This window comes from Bombina bombina, chromosome 1 (genome assembly GCF_027579735.1).
Source record: "Bombina bombina isolate aBomBom1 chromosome 1, aBomBom1.pri, whole genome shotgun sequence".
NCBI lineage: Eukaryota > Metazoa > Chordata > Amphibia > Anura > Bombinatoridae > Bombina > Bombina bombina.
Genome location: NC_069499.1, coordinates 1,313,079,550 through 1,313,094,624, shown reverse-complemented (window position 1 = coordinate 1,313,094,624; position 15,075 = coordinate 1,313,079,550). Strand labels below are relative to the sequence as shown.

General features: G+C 38.1%; 1 long non-coding RNA gene across 1 annotated transcript; it reads left to right on the top strand.

Moving 5' to 3' along the window:
• Window positions 1-953: 953 nt before the first annotated feature.
• LOC128642405 (uncharacterized) lies at window positions 954-14,769 on the top strand. The gene is made up of 6 exons (XR_008399650.1): window positions 954-1,528; window positions 8,147-8,202; window positions 11,325-11,465; window positions 11,586-11,682; window positions 14,130-14,580; window positions 14,658-14,769. It is a non-coding gene; the product is annotated as an uncharacterized LOC128642405 (long non-coding RNA).
• Window positions 14,770-15,075: the final 306 nt, after the last annotated feature.

The window sequence follows — 15,075 nt, the reverse complement described above, 5'->3', positions numbered from 1 at the left end:
ACACACACACTCATACAGATGTACACACTCTCATACAGATGTACACACACTCTCATATATACAGATGCACACACACTCATACAGATGCACACACACTCTCATACAGATGCACACACACTCTCATACAGATGTACACACATTCTCATACAGATGTACACACACTCATATATACAGATGCACACACACACTCATACATATAGATGCACACACACACTCATACAGATGCGCGCGCACACACACTCTCATACAGATGCACACACACTCTCATACAGATGCACACACACTCTCATACAGATGTACACACACTCTCATACAGATGTACACACACTCTCATATATACAGATGCACACACACTCATACAGATGCACACACACACTCATACAGATGCACACACACACACTCATACAGATGCACACACACACACTCATACAGATGCACACACACACACTCATACAGATGCACACACACACTCATACAGATGCACACACACTCTCATACAGATGCACACACACTCTCATACAGATGTACACACTCTCATACAGATGCACACACACTCTCATACAGATGTACACACATTCTCATACAGATGTACACACACTCTCATATATACAGATGCACACACACTCATACAGATGCACACACACACACTCATACAGATGCACACACACACTCATACAGATGCACACACACACTCATACAGATGCACACACACTCTCATACAGATGCACACACACTCTCATACAGATGCACACAAACACTCATACAGATGCACACACACACTCATACAGATGCACACACACTCTCATACAGATGCACACACACTCTCATACAGATGCACACACACTCTCATACAGATGCACACACACACACTCATACAGATGCACACACACACTCATACAGATGCACACACACTCTCATACAGATGCACACACACTCTCATACAGATGCACACACACTCTCATACAGATGCACACACACTCTCATACAGATGCACACAAACACTCATACAGATGCACACAAACACTCATACATACAGATGCACACACACTCTCATACAGATGTGCACACACACTCTCATACAGATACACAAAAACTCTCATACAGATGCGCACACACACTCTCATACAGATGCACACACACACTCTCATACAGATACAAAACACAGATACACTGATTCTCTCAACTCCCATACATCTCAATATGTCACTTTATATAAAAAAAACACAAGTACTGTGGGAAAACATACACATATAGCCAACCTCATATTTTTAGACAGAAGCATTGGAGTTGTCTTAAAGGATTACTATAATACAAGCAGCTGCTGACTCAGTAAAGAAAATATCTATTTTTAAATAGGAATCCCCAACCCCCTACCCTCAGAAACCCTTTTTCCATGTGACTTTCCTTCAGTAAACATGCTCTGCACAGCAGCCATATCTACCAGCAGGAAGACAGATACAACACAGCCCTGAGAAGGAATGGGGGAAATGAGAGCAGGGAGGAGGGGAGACTATAAAGAGCAGACCAGGTACTGTGGGAAGCTTCAGACCTCTATAGCCCTGACAACAATATATGAGTTACTGATACTCACTCACAGCTAACTCCAGCGTTACCTCTTGTCTAAGCTGAGCTCCACCCATGTTTCCTGCAGCAGCACCAGTGTAAAAAGATTCCGTGCACTCACTGATGACTGCTGTGGGGGAGATCAGGTGATCTTTCAAAATATTACATTAAGATGATTATGTTCTCTTAGTCTAAACACCTGCTGTCTGCCACACTCTGCATCCATTAACCCCTGCAGTAGTACAAGGAGCCCAATTAGTATACAGCTACAGACAGCGTGTCAGTGACAGGATGATTTGTGAGTGATTTACTAAGTTGTTAGAAAAAAATGATTAGCTGACTATTGTAAGTAAATTACTCACAAATCATTCTGTCACTGACACGCTGTCTGTAGCTGTATACTAATTGGGCTCCTCGTACTACTGCAGGAGTTAATGGATGCAGAGTGTGGCAGACAGCAGTTTGCAGTTGCACCGGACCTGCCCTGAGTAGTGAGCACACACACAGCATGGCCAATATAAAAGTATACCTGATGGAACTCAACGTTGCAGTGTTGTTGGTGCCCCGCCAACACATTGTGTATCTCCAGCATGTATGAATTCTACACTAGTAGCCACACACCTCACTCTGGCCAGGCTGCCCCCCAGGGCATTTACTCTCGATCACTACTAGTACTTACAGTTACCGGTGTTTTCCAGGTCCAGGGTAGTCAGTGAGTCAATGGCACTGGGTCTGGCACTATTAGGCAGTCCTCCGCTCCGGCTCCTCCTGAGTCTGACTTCAGTCTCCTCCAGGCAGTGGGCAGGCACTGGCAGCAACTCCTCCGTGACTAGTCCTGGTCCACACTAGTCCACCAGACAGCCACACAACAACTGGGGCAGTAGGCACTAGGCAGCAGTGGTCGGCGGCACGCACGCACAAGACTCTCTCAGCAGCTCCCTCCACTACTGACACTGAGTCTTCCCGCCAGTAGATCTGTCAGCGCGCTCAATGTGACATGTCAAAATGGTCACATGGCCCACACCTGCCAATCAGCAGCCCAGCAGGCACGCCTCCCTGCAGTGCTGCTGAAGCTGTGATTGGCTGAAGTGACCAAGCTCATCATGGAGGCGGTTTTGAGAACCGCCTCCATTGGAGCTTGTATCAGGGCCCGAAGAGTCACCAGTGGGTGGCGCAGCTCCAGATCCATGTTGCGCAATTAATGGAGGGCAGCGGACCGGCTCACTGCCTCCTAATTGCGCAACAATGGAATATGGATAGTGAATTTTTGCACTGCGCATGCGCAAAGCGCAGTACCATAATGAGTATCGCCATGGGGGTGGGGGGGTACCCTTGGGGTGAGGGTGGGCATGGACAAAATATTAATGAAGTAAAAAACACTTTTTTTTTTTTTAATAAATATGAATTCAAATCTTTTTTCCCTCATTGGACAGGGTAGGCACTGCCTACCCTGCCTCCTATTACTGCACGTCACTGGTGTATACATAGTTACAAGGAAAGGAAAATACCACACTTGAGCAACAGTCAGCTAGACTGGCTGTCTTTTGAAAAATCAGTTTATTTTGTCTATATAATCACTAGAAGTATTATTTTACCATTAGATAAAGTCTCTTACCTTAAAAAAGAAAACGTAGATATCAGAGAATTAGTATAAATAAATAGATGTTATTGTGAGTGTAGTGGGCGGAGATTAAGTAATAGGTTCAGGTAATGCTTAAAGTTAATCGCATTAGGGGAGTCCGGGGGTTAGGGAATTAAACACACAGGGCACCATTAGTGGGAGAGTACATTGCAAAAACTAAAATAAAATAAAAAAGTGTTATTGAATTTAGCTGCTAAAAAATACTCAGGGATAGATTACTAGTGGAGCTCAAATTAGTTGAGCTGCTTGCACTTTAACTTTCGCTAGAAGTAAGCTTTTAGAGCGCTTCAGGTAGCAAGTGTATTACATGTTGAAAGTAAAAAATGTGTGTACGAGCACTAACCCGATTCGTGCAAAAAGCCTAACTTCAAATATTGCAAAGGCGTAAACGTATTCCCCCATAGACTTCAATGGCCCGAGAAAAACTCGCAAACCCAATCAAGTGCACTAAAACGACATGAAATATGAATATTTCACATTCTAATATTCTTCACAAAGAATACTATGTTATATTTATTATTAAATACATATTTCTATATAAATAAATATGATTTTTATTTGTTAAAATGTATATCTATACCTACTGTATATATATCTATATGACTCTATATAGGTATAGATATATTCAAATATATATAGGAATATTGATTTAAAAATACTTAGAACATATTCCCTTATGTGAGGATTATTGTAATGTAAAATATTTACAGTACATACACAGTAAAGGTACATTAAACACTTTGAGACAATAATATAAAATGATAAATCGTATATATATAACTCTGCAATATACTTTCATTATTTATTTTATTCCCCTTTCCAGTATTTCCACTCTGAAATTGTGAGCTTTTCAGCTCCTTATAGAAATGTAATTGCAGAATACTGTTATATTCCACACAGCTATTGGCTGCTTACTGTTTATAACTGTCTCTAATTGGCCAAAGCATAGAAGGTAACATAAGTTGCAACATGGCAGCTCCCATTGTTTTATAGACACTTAAACTTTACACTTCTTTTGTCAATATTTAAACAGCTAATGAAATGTTAAAAATACATCTAGATTTATTCTCAGACTAATCTTTTCTTTAAATGCATCATTCATATATATATATATACACATTAGCATACAAATCCTTTGCACTTGTATGTATACATTTCTATGTATGTATGTATATATATATATATACTGTAGTATATATATATATATATATATATATATATATATATATATATATATATATATATATATATATATATATATATATATATATATATATATATATATATATACTGGGCTAGCACTCAAGTGTAAGCCAGAACAGGCTTTTGTAATGTGTGCCATAGAAGTCTTTGTGGAGAGGAGTTATTCAACGATTTTAGCATGCCTGAGGCTTTCTCTTGAGAGAAAACATTTAACTTGTAATATGAGTGCAAGACTAGGACCACTACTATTATAACTTATCACTTAATAGTGCTAATATTTTATAGCTCTATTTGTTATTTACCCCTTAATAAATTATTATTACTATAACATAATGTCATGCTCCTATATTACATTATATATTTTTCTTAATATGTTTTTGTGTAATGTCAGTGACAGCTCTTCTACTCTTTATGAATTGCCTTTAAAGATAGTTTAGACTGACTGAATAATCCTGACCTAGGGGTCGATTTATGAAAGAGCGAGAGCGGACATGATGTAGCATATCATGTCCGCCGCACATTTATAAATGCCGACAGCGTACGCTGTCTGCATTTATCATTGCACAAACAGTTCTAGTGAACTGCTTGTGCAATGCCGCCCCCTGCAGATTCATGGACAATCGGCATCTAGCAGAGGGTGTCAATCAGCCCGATCATATAGGATCGGGCGGATTGATGTACGCAGACTGAGAGCAGGCGGGCAAGTTATAGAGCAGCGGTCTTTAGACCGCTGCTTCATAACTTCTGTTTCTGGAAAGCCTGAAGGCTTGCGCAGAAACAGGAGCTCCTTGGTAATTCGGCCCCATAGATTCTTCTCTTATCTGGATTATTTGACTATACGGGGCATTTATATCAAGCTCCGTATAGATTCCTGAAAAGATTAAAACCCATACTAAACAGTGCATTAGGCTCAGATAATCCTAGTATATATATATATATATATATATATATATATATATATATATATATATATATATATATATATTGTTTTGTTTATGCGTCCACACAATCTTTTCCAAATTAAATCTATAGGGGTTCTTACAGGGGACAAATTAACATCCTGTTCTGTGGACTTTCAGTGTGGTTGGTCTATAATATAAGATACATGTGGTCTATCTCTTGCAGTGGCGTCACTACAGGGGGGAAAGGGGGGGCAATTGCCCCCCTCAGAAAAATCTGCCCCCGGCAGCTAGGGTGTTTGTGTGAAGTTTGTGAATGGACGGGGTTTTTAATTTTAGATTAAATGACTGAGAGTGCCTCCCACCCATGATCCCTGTAGACCCCACCTACTGCTATCTGCTCCCTCCCATGATCTCCATATACCCCTCCACTTGCCAGCTTCTCCCTCCTATATCCCACCTAGGCTGAGCTCCTCCACCCTTCTACTTGCTCTGTGACTATCCCTCCCTCTAACATGCTCCTCTTAAATCTGCGTGTCCCTCCTCATTACCCGCATCTAACTCATCATCAGTCCCTCCCACAACCTGCCTTTCACTCTGCCTCCAGGCCCGGTACCTGGCTTAATTCCTGAGCATCTTCAGCATGGATCAATGAGCGGCCTGTACCCGGCCTGTGAATGTGAGTACAATGTACCAAGTGTCTCAGGTACCGGGGCTGCTTGTTAGAGAGAAATATGTAAACAAGGGTGGTACTATGTGCTGCTGGTATGGAGCATGCATGTGTTGTAGTAGTAATATGCACAGTGCAAAAACACAAGAATATGCAGCACTGTGTCTAGCAAGCGTGTGGCATTACTTGTAGCCATAGGTAACTGGCGAAAGTCCACGCATTCTATTGGCCAAGTCTGGTCACTTTCTGCCAATCAGAGTGTTCTGGCCGAGATCTGCTGGCAGCCAGAAAAAAATGCACAGTAATTGGTGGTAGTGTGTTTTTAGGACAATATATGGTGGAGCGTTTGTTAGATAAAGGATACTTTGTCAATGTGTTTGATATCCGTCAGGGATTTCAGAATGAGGGGGTGCAATTGTTTTTGTTAGTGATCTCTGCAATAAAAAGGATCCTATTTGTGTTTATGTACTGTATGTGTTTATGTATGTATAATGTTTGTGTGTGTGTGTGTATGTATGTGTGTGAATGTGTATGTATGTGTGTATGTATGTATAATGTTTGTGTGTATGTGTGTGTGTGTGAATGTGTGTGTGTGTGTGTGTATAATGTGTGTGTGTGAATGTATGTGTGTGTGTGTGTATGTATAATGTTTGTGTGTGTGTGTGTGAATGTGTATGTATGTGTGTATGTATGTATAATTATGTGTGTGTATGTGTGTGTATTTATGTATGTATATATGTATGCACGTATAATGTGTGTTTGTGTGTGTGTGTAACTGTGTATGTATGTGTAACTGTATGTATGGATGTGGGTGTGTATGTGTGGGTGTGTGTATGTTGTGTATGTATGTGTGGTTGTGTGTATGTTGTGAGTGTATGCGTGTGTGTCTGTATGTAAGTGTGTGTATGCGTGTGTGTGTAACTGTGTGTGTATGCATATGTGCGTTACTTTGTGTGTGTATTTATGTGTGTGTATATGAATGTGTGTTACTGTGTGTGGGTGTGTGTGTGTGTATTTATGTGTCTCTGTGTGTATGGATTTTGAAGTAGTAGCTGGCTGTGTAAATTGGTACATGGAGTATTAGATAGTTACACACACACACACCAACAAACACGTAGGGTCTGTTCATTGGTCTTCATTAGTGACATATTTAACATAGGGGAGGGGATTAATTACAGAGCCCTGATTTTTGCTGAAATTGCTTTAAACTATAAAGAAAAGCTTTTGAGTGTTTTCCTCTCTCTCTCAGGTCTGAAGCAAAACCTGAAGAAGAAAGGAAAACTCTTGAAAGCTTGTCTTTTTAAGTATTTAGGTTAGTACAATAATAAGGTATCATTTTATACATTTTATATATATATTGGAATTGTATTTATATATATATATATATATATATATATATATATATATATATATATATATATATATATATATATATATATATATATATATATTTATTCAGTTTATTTTCAGTGGTATTATTTAGTGATGAAAATTATTGGTGCCCCTCCCCCCAGTTTCGCCTGTGGTATCTTATGTGCCCCCCCCCCCCCCTATATATTGTTCCTAGAGTCGCCACTGATCTCTTGAAAACATTAAGAAGACATGAAACCCAATTTTCTTTTTTATTATTCAGTACACAATTTTAACCAACTTTCCAATTTTCTTCTGTTATCAAATTTGTTTAATTCTCTTTGTATCCTTTGTTGAAGGAGCAGCAATGCATTACTAGGAGCTAGCTGAACACACAAGGTTAGCAAAGGACAAAAGGTATATAAGTGCAACTTATCCCAGTCGTGCAATCCTACTCCCAAGTCTACCTAGGTATACTTTTCAACAGAGAATACCTTGAGAATGAAGCAAATTAAATAAAAGAATAACATTGGAAAGTTGATTACATTTTCATGCTTTATTTGAATCATGAGAGTTTAATTTTGACTAGTAGGTGTAATTTTGTTTCCTTGTGTTTTTTATATAATAAATGTCACTTTGAACACTGATGTGCTCTGCTTTTGTTTTTTAAGATTTGTTTTAATTCTTCATGTGTTATTCTATAATTGCCACTTTGAATAGATACAATAAAGATCAGCATTTTCAGTAGATGTGTACACAGAAAAAAAATGTTGCAATCATTTGTCATAAAAAAAGGTTTTTTTGTTTTGTGTCTGTTAGGAGGATCGTTTGGAATTTGATAAAGCCTAAGGGAAATCCTTGCAGGGCAGCAGAGGGTAAGCTGCACAGTTGCTGAAATGTAAAAAGTAAAAAACAAAAAAGTACCTAGTGCTAGTGTTACAAGCCTGAAGCAGTACACAAGTATATTCATTTATTTATGTGTTTATTTTAAATGGGGACAAGACTTGTCAAGAAGGTATTGGCTGATACCAGAATCAATCAACTGACAGGGACATTGCTAAATTGTTGAAAAATTGTAAAATTGTATATTTGAACTTTGAAGATTTTCCCATCTGGAAAAAAGCCTTTCCCACCTTAACATTAACAGTTTTAACCTCATAGGGAAATCAACTAAATATTTTTTTACATTTATTCGGTATTCAAATGAATCCAATGAATATGGAAAATCTCTTGTTGTTTTTAAGAAGACCTATACGATCTGGCTGATTGACACCCCCTGCTAGCGACTGATTGGCCACGAATCAGCAGGGGGCGGCATTGCACAAGCAGTTAATTAGTACTGCTTGTGCAATGATAAATACCGACAGCCAATGCTGAGCTGAGCGGATCATGTCGGACAGATCGATCATAAGTAAGCCCTTATATCTTTGTCTGATGAAGAGGTGAGACACCCAAAATGTCACATCATTTTTTTTTGCACATTAAAAGCACATTTACAAAATGTTTTTGATATTATATCAAAAACATTACAAAATGTTTTTGATATTATATATATATATATATATATATATATATATATATATATATATATATATATATATATATATATATATATATATATATATATATATACATATATATGTAGGAATAGATATATACAGAATATCTATTTAAAAATACATAAAACTTATTCTGCTATGTGCAGAGCATTGGAATGTGAAATATTTACAGTAAATACACAGTATAAAACTTCATAAATATACACTGTGTGCAGAATTATTAGGCAAATGAGTATTTTGACCACATCATCCTCTTTATGCATGTTGTCTTACTCCAAGCTGTATAGGCTCGAAAGCCTGCTACCAATTAAGCATATTAGGTGATGTGAATCTCTGTAATGAGAAGGGGTGTGGTCTAATGACATTAACACCCTATATCAGGTGTGCATAATTATAAGGCAACTTCCTTTCCTTTGGCAAAATGGGTCAAAAGAAGGACTTGACAGGCTCAGAAAAGTCAAAAATAGTGAGATATCTTGCAGAGGGATGCAGCACTCTTAAAATTGCAAAGCTTCTGAAGCGTGATCATTGAACAATCAAGCGTTTCATTCAAAATAGTCAACAGGGTTGCAAGAAGCGTGTGGAAAAACCAAGGCGCAAAATAACTGCCCATGAACTGAGAAAAGTCAAGTGTGCAGCTGCCAAGATGCCACTTGCCACCAGTTTGGCCATATTTCAGAGCTGCAACATCACTGGAGTGCCCAAAAGCACAAGGTTTGCAATACTCAGAGACATGGCCAAGGTAAGAAAGGCTGAAAGACGACCACCACTGAACAAGACACACAAGCTGAAACGTCAAGACTGGGCCAAGAAATATCTCAAGACTGATTTTTCTAAGGTTTTATGGACTGATGAAATGAGAGTGAGTCTTGATGGGCCAGATGGATGGGCCCATGGCTGGATTGGTAAAGGGCAGAGAGCTCCAGTCCGACTCAGACGCCAGCAAGATGGAGGTGGAGTACTGGTTTGGGCTGGTATCATCAAAGATGAGCTTGTGGGGCCTTTTCGGGTTGAGGATGGAGTCAAGCTCAACTCCCAGTCCTACTGCCAGTTTCTGGAAGACACCTTCTTCAAGCAGTGGTACAGGAAGAAGTCTGCATCCTTCAAGAAAAACATGATTTTCATGCAGGACAATGCTCCATCACACGCGTCCAAGTACTCCACAGCGTGGCTGGCAAGAAAGGGTATAAAAGAAGAAAATCTAATGACATGGCCTCCTTGTTCACCTGATCTGAACCCCATTGAGAACCTGTGGTCCATCATCAAATGTGAGATTTACAAGGAGGGAAAACAGTACACCTCTCTGAACAGTGTCTGGGAGGCTGTGGTTGCTGCTGCACGCCATGTTGATGGTGAACAGATCAAAACACTGACAGAATCCATGGATGGCAGGCTTTTGAGTGTCCTTGCAAAGAAAGGTGGCTATATTGTCACTGATTTGTTTTTGTTTTTTTTTTGAATGTCAGAAATGTATATTTGTGAATGTTGAGATGTTATATTGGTTTCACTGGTAAAAATAAATAATTGAAATGGGTATATATTTGTTTTTTGTTAAGTTGCCTAATAATTATGCACAGTAATAGTCACCTGCACACACAGATATCCCCCTAAAATAGTTTTAACTAAAAACAAACTAAAAACTACTTCCAAAACTATTCAGCTTTGATATTAATGAGTTTTTTGGGTTCATTGAGAACATGGTTGTTGTTCAATAATAAAATTAATCCTCAAAAATACAACTTGCCTAATAATTCTGCATTCCCTGTATATGTACATATATATATATATATATATATATATATATATATATATATATATATATATATATATATATATATATATATATATATATATACAGTATATATATATATATATATATATATATATATATATATATATATATATATATATATATACAGTATATATGTACATCAATAGTAAAATCCTATGAGTGTTACTGTATTTTGTAATATTTTTTTACTTTATGTGTTTTGTTACACTTTTTTGTTTTGTGAAACAGTTAACCGGAGCTCTGAGGTTATGGTTATCATTCTTGTGTAAATTGCAATTTCAATTAAGCGATCACATTTGCATTTAACTTGTAAAACAAGCGGTAAACCTGATGCGTGCAAACAGATGCGATAAACCCCTATTTGCTCACGTGTAACTGTTAGCGCTCCACTCGTAATCTAGCACAAAATGGCTTAAAGAGGAAATACTTACACACTGGGGAACCAAACTTTCGGGGCAGCTAATTGTCAGGAACATTGCTCCTTCTAGGACCCAGAGAATCTTGCAATCAACAACTTGCAGCTTGCCTTTAAAAGCCGACCAAAACCATTATTCTTTGCTTAGTAATTTGGTGTACAAAGCTACCCTTTTTCCTTGAGCCTATTATTATTGAAAATAACATTGTTCTTTAAACTTCTCTCTCACAGGAACTTTACAACAACTTTGTATCACAGTCATCTGGATTTCAGCCAAGCAAGAGCAATAAACAGTAACTCAGAAGCTGGACATGCAAATGAAAATAAATGAACTGCTGAGCAAACCGCAAGTATTAAAGTACATGTACTAAAGTAAGTAATATAGGAAGAACTTTCACTCTAAAGCTTGTGTTAATACTTAAGCTACCGTAAGAACTTATCACTGAGTACCTGGCTTTAATCCATGTTGTATCACCCTCTGTCATCTGAAAGGAAGCTGACACTCCTCCTAGCTCCTAACCGGAACTTCCACAGAACAGACTGAGCATTCTATCAGCTTTGCCACGCTACAAGTGCATGAGAAGAAAAGGTAAAAGCTAACTCTGCAATTTCAAAAGCATTGATATAAGAAGTTACCAACATATGCTAGCAGTACTCTGAAAGCCATACGGCTAGATTTAGAGTTTGGCGGTAGCCGTCAAAACCAGCGTTAGAGGCTTCTAACGCTGGTTTTGGGCTACCGCTGGTATTTGGAGTCAGTCAGGAAAGGGTCTAACGCTCACTTTGCAGCCGCGACTTTTCCATACCGTAGATCCCCCTACGCAATTTGCGTATCCTATCTTTTCAATGGGATCTTTCTAACGCTGGTATTTAGAGTCTTGGCTGAAGTGAGCTTTAGAAATCTAACGACAAAACTCCAGCCGCAGAAAAAAGTCAGTAGTTAAGAGCTTTCTGGGCTAACGCCGGTTTATAAAGCTCTTAACTACTGTGCTCTAAAGTACACTAACACCCATAAACTACCTATGCACCCCTAAACCGAGGTTCCCCCACATCGCCGCCACTTTATTAAAACATTTTAACCCCTAATCCGCCGCAACCTACGTTATCCCTATGTACCCCTAATCTGCTGCCCCTAACACCGCCGACCCCTACATAATATTTATTAACCCCTAATCTGCCGCCCCCAACGTCGCCACCACCTAACTTCAAGCATTAACCCCTAATCTGCCGACCGTACCTCACTGCTACTCTAACCCTAACACTAACACCCCCCTAAGTTAAATATAATTTAAATCTAACGAAATAAATTAACTCTTATTAAATAAATTATTCCTATTTAACACTAAATACTTACCTGTAAAATAAACCCTAATATAGCTACAATATAAATTATAATTATATTGTAGCTATTTTAGGATTAATATTTATTTTACAGGCAACTTTATAATTATTTTAACCAGGTACAATAGCTATTAAATAGTTAATAACTATTTAATAGTTACCTAGTTAAAATAATTACAAAATTACCTGTAAAATAAATCCTAACCTTAGTTACAATTAAACCTAACACTACACTATCAATAAATTAATTAAACGACCTACAATTATCTACAATTAAACCTAACACTACACTATCAATAAATTAATTAAATACAATACCTACAAATAAATACAATTAAATAAACTAACTAAAGTACAAAAAATAAAAAAGAACTAAGTTACAAAAAATAAAAAAATATTTACAAACATTAGAAAAATATTACAACAATGTTAAACTAATTACACCTACTCTAAGCCCCCTAATAAAATAACAAAGCCCCCCAAAATAAAAAAAATGCCCTACCCTATTCTAAAATACAAATAGTTAATAGTTATTAACTATTTAATTGCTATTGTACCTGGTTAAAATAATTACAAAGTTGCCTGTAAAATAAATATTAATCCTAAAATAGCTACAATATAATTATAATTTATATTGTAGCTATATTAGGGTTTATTTTACAGGTAAGTATTTAGCTTTAAATAGGAATAATTTATTCCGTTAGAATAAAATTATATTTAACTTAGGGGGTTGTTAGTGTTAGGGTTAGACTTAGCTTTAGGGGTTAATACATTTATTAGAGTAGCGGTGAGATATAGGGGTCGGCGGTGTTAGGGGCAGCAGATTAAGGGTACATAGGGATAATGTAGGTTGTGGCGGTGTACGGAGCGGCAGATTAGGGGTTAATAATAATATGCAGGGGTCAGCGATAGCGGGGGCGGCAGATTAGGGGTTAATAAGTGTAAGGTTAGGGGTGTTTAGACTCGGGGTACATGTTAGGGTGTTAGGTGCAGACTTAGGAAGTGTTTCCCCATAGGAAACAATGGGGCTGCGTTAGGAGCTGAACGCTGCTTTTTTGCAGGTGTTTTTTCAGCTCAAACAGCCCCATTGTTTTCTATGGGGGAATCGTGCACAAGCACGTTTTTGAAGCTGGCCGCGTCCGTAAGCACCGCTGGAATTTAGAGTTGCAGTGGTGGTAAATATGCTATACGCTCCCTTTTTGGAGCCTAACGCATCCCTTCTGTGAACTCTAAATACCAGCGGTATTTAAAAGGTGCGGGCGAAAAAAAGCACGTGTAGCTAATGCACCCCTTTGGCCGCAGAACTCTAAATCTAGCCTATAGTGTCATTCCTTAATTATAGTGAAACAAAACAACTTTTAGTATATTTAGATCTGTGAATTGAGTTCCTTCATTAACATTATATTGAAAGCCTGACATATTACTAAGCCATAACATGGAACCAACAGATCTCCCACAGATTGTTTTCAACCTATCCCAAAAGGTTGATCAGCATGCTCAGGCAGTTCATGATTTACAAATTGAAAATCAGTCTTTATGAGGTATAATTAGAGACTCTCTTACTGGTCACACTGCTCCATCCCAGCAAATACCGGAACCTTCAGTTTCCCTGCCAGAGCTCTTTTCTGGAAACAGAAAGCATTATAGGCAGTTTAAAAATTTGTGTCATTTACTTTATAATTTACGCCCTTGCAGTTATCCCACAGAAAGGATCAAGGTTTTCAGTACAATATCATTCCTGAGGGGTAAGTCAAGAACCTGGGCAGAAAATTTGTGCGAACATAACGACCCAGTATTAGGATCCCTCTCTGACTTCTTTACATGTATGGATGACCTTTTTCACAACACTGATGTACAATTGTCTGCTGAAGCCTCGATGAGGAATCTCAAGCAAGCAAAGAGACCCGTGGAGGAGTACATTACGGAATTCAAATTATACGCAGCCAATTCGGAATGGAGTCAGATTGCACTCCGAAACCAACCCAAACAAGCAAACAAACAGTTGTTCCCATGGAGATCGGAATAGCCCGAGGTTCCTTAACATCTGAAGAAAGATACTGCAGGAAGAATAATAACCTGTGTATGTATTGCGCAAGTCCTTTGCACTCAGTCCAGGAGTGTCCCATTCTGCAGAAAAGCAAAAAATGTAAGTTCAAAGTTATAAATTCTTCAATTAACAACAGCAAAGTTAATACTTATTGTATGTTATCTCTCTCCATACAGTGGGGCCAAGATCAGCTGACAACTGATGCCATCATAGACTCAGGAGCTTATGGCTGCTTTATTGATAATAATGTTGTAAAGCATAATAAAATACCCCTTATTCAAAAACAAACTCCTTTCTGTTTTCGTATGATTGATGGTTCAGAACCTAAAACAGGTCCTATCACACACCATACCACTCCATTGTCAGTTACTACAGCAGGTCACACAGAACACCTATCATTTGACGTTCTATCTTCGCCCCATTTTCCAGTGGTTTTGGGTATAAGTTGGCTCACATTGCATAATCCTGTTTTTCACTGGTCACCATTTTCCATAAAATTCACTTCAGAATATTGTAAAACAACATGTATTCACAAACATATTCTACTACAAACCAAAATACCTGAGCTAAAGATTCCTTCACCCTATGCAGATT